The sequence below is a fragment of the Ostrinia nubilalis genome, chromosome W, assembly GCF_963855985.1.
Source record: "Ostrinia nubilalis chromosome W, ilOstNubi1.1, whole genome shotgun sequence".
Lineage (NCBI taxonomy): Eukaryota > Metazoa > Arthropoda > Insecta > Lepidoptera > Crambidae > Ostrinia > Ostrinia nubilalis.
Window position 1 is genome coordinate 4,681,103 of NC_087118.1, and position 3,260 is coordinate 4,684,362.

The following is a 3,260-nucleotide window of genomic DNA, read 5'->3' on the forward strand; positions in this document are numbered from 1 at the left end:
ATATCCTGTTGTAACTAAGCTTTAAATTTACTAAGGTACCTGCATGCCAAATTTCAAGCGTCTATGTTACGTGGCTTAGATTTTTTCATACAAATGTTTTTTCTCGCTAATTCCCGTTCCCGTAGGAATTTTGCAATATCCTGTTATAACTAAGCTTTAAGTTTACTAAGGTACCTGCTTGCCAAATTTCAAGCGTCTAACTTAAGCGGTTTAGATTTTTCATACAAAAGGATTTTCCCGCTAATGCCCGTTCCCGTGGGAATTCCTAAGTATCCTATAACCTGCCCAGGAGTATGAAGAATAATTGTACCAAGTTTCGTTAAAATCCGTCGAGTAGTTTTTGTTTCTATAAGGAACATACAGACAGACAGACAGACAGACAGACAGACAGACAGACAGACAGACAGACAAAAATTTTACTGATTGCATTTTTGGCATCAGTATCGATCACTAATCACCCCCTGATAGTTATTTTGAAAATATATTTCATGTACAGAATTGACCTCTCTACAGATTTATTATAAGTATATAGATAGGTGTCGTCTTAGTTGGTACATAAAGTAGCTATGTGGGTCACGCTCACGCAGCATCTTGCTATTTGTATTATACCTACATTTTTGAAATTCTAATAATTCCGTAACCGAAATTATCCGAGACTTTCGGATAATCTGAAATGATTTCATATCCGTGACCGTAACCGAAACCGGTATAATATTATTCTAATATCCGTAACCGTATCCATAACCGAAACTTCATATCCTTATTATCCCTGTTACCAAGTACAAGTGCAGGCAGAGCAGGTAGTAAAGGCGCGCGCGCACGGGTGACTTTTGTCACAGTATGTCAACTACTAATTACTGTCATGGTGACAAAAGTTTCTGTGACTGACTGTACGGTAGTCAGTCATAGAAACTTGAATTTTGGGCACATTAGAATAATATTTTTAACCAAGGTAGTTAAATAAAGTTAAAAACGGGATTATTTCCAATAAACAAAAATTGTCGACAATTACAGCAAGATTTTACAAAGTGTTATACCATTTTGGAATCCTTACTAAATGCGCCAAATTATGACGTCACTTGCCACACTCGCGTAGTACAATTTTTTTTCAGTACAGTCAGTTTAAACTAGGCAAAATTTTTATTTTGAAAAATTTTTTGGGAATAATGTATTTTTTTCATCCAAGTTGGAGCAGCTGGTTTTGTATTTTTGATAACAATTTAGAGAAGCATTATTCAGGGTTACATAACAAAAAAAAAATTGGAAAAAGTGAAGATTTGTGGCAACACGAGTAAAATGACCGTCACCTGGAGTAGAATTTTTGGATTTTTTTTAAATGCCTATTATTTTTAAAATATGCCACATAGATTTTTTTTTATATTTTTCTGATAACCAGCACAACTTGCCTCAACACCCAGTTCCGGCTTGACGTTACATTACGGGACACCCTGTATAGGGAATAGAGACTTATCTCAGCCGTCAAATGTGGAAACGACGCGACAGAGTCGCCCTCCGACTAGCTGTTTTGGCAACTTTACGATGCTTACGTCATGTTTGTAGGACCTCACTTTACTCTTTTTATTTTAGCATACCTATATTCGAAATTTTAACACATGTGCAGTATGTATTATCGTACACATGCGTTAATTTGAAATATATGCCTTTTTATTAAAGGATGTATTAATAATAAAACACATTTTATTAATTAACATTTATTTATTTTTTTCTTTTAAAACATTTGAGAGAATATTTCTTGGCCTTAATTTTAAATAAATCATTTTCATCATCACTATCTCTCTTGTTATTTAATATTTTATTGATTTCTTTACAATAATTATAAATAAAAAACCGGCAAGATATTTTTAAAATAAAATTTATAATATCGTCAGTGGAAAGGAAAAAAGACTAAAGCGCCAAAACCGTACTTGTGGGAAATGAGGATCAAAGTTTTTTTTTTACGAAAAAAAATCGTATCTCTTTTGATATTAATGTTAAACAGTTCTTTTAAAATGCAATCGTGTTCTTGATTTTTTGCCTATATTTTAATGAAAACACCAGGTTTGTAGCACTTTTAGATCGTAAAATAGGTGTCGCTTTAGAAAAAGAATTATGAAAATTCATTAAATGTTAGTCAGGGTAAAACTGCTAACCTCCATTTATAATCAAATATCCAGCAACCAATAAGTGCTAAATAGTTTAAACAACCTTTTTGATAAAAGAGAAAAAATACTTAGTGAGATACAGCTTAATAAGTGAGTCGAAGATAAATTACTAAACTACAAAATAAGATAGTCGTATGCGCCAGCGAAAAAATGCGTAAGAAGCGATATTATCCATGGAGCCTACAGAATATTTGCTTACTTACGCAGACCCTATAGAACGAATATAAGCAAATGTTACTAAACTCTAACTACATTACACGTTTTAAGCAATAGTAATGCTTAGAGATTGAATAGGTATTATGTTTTATGACAAAAAATGCTTAGTTTATCCTAACATCATACATTGATTGTCATTACTTCTAACCGGGTACGGGAGTGGTAGGTAATTACTATATTTTGAATTATAGTGAACAAACGTAGGGACACTTAACAATTTTAATTTAATTTCACTTCCACCACTAACGACTGGTGGGATGGACATGGTGGTGGCCGCGTAAGTCACCACCCACCATGTCCATCCCACCAAAAAAGCCAAACCACACACTGATAGTCTCATCGACGGACTCGAGCATAACCGGCGACAATGTCATAAGACCGTCAGAATCATTTTTGACTTCAAAATCAAAGGTCTAAAGGTGGAAAAGGATGACAATCTAAAGGCCCAAAATAAGAAACTCTTCGAGGGGCTTACAGGCCAGGATCGCGCCGCTACAATGCTATGGATGGAAGTGTCGCCCATTCTCTACAAACGCTTGTACGAGGCGGGGGCAGTCCACATAGGTCTGGAGATAAGACCGGTAGAAGACCCCACTAGTGAAATGCGCCAAATGCCTCTGTTTTGGACATACAAAAGCCCTATGCAAAGAGGAAAAGGAACTGCGGAGGAACTTACTCATGGCAAAACTGTCCAGCCTGAAAATAAGGCACACCATTATCGTGGAAAAAATGCGAGGGCTACAACTGACACATCCAACATCCACCACCACATGGCATTCAGTGATAAAGTGATGAATGCCCAGAAAAACAAAAGTAGGACTACTTAGCGCTTTCCAGAACAGCATACTGCTAAGAGCATCCTAAACACGCAAAGTTCAAATC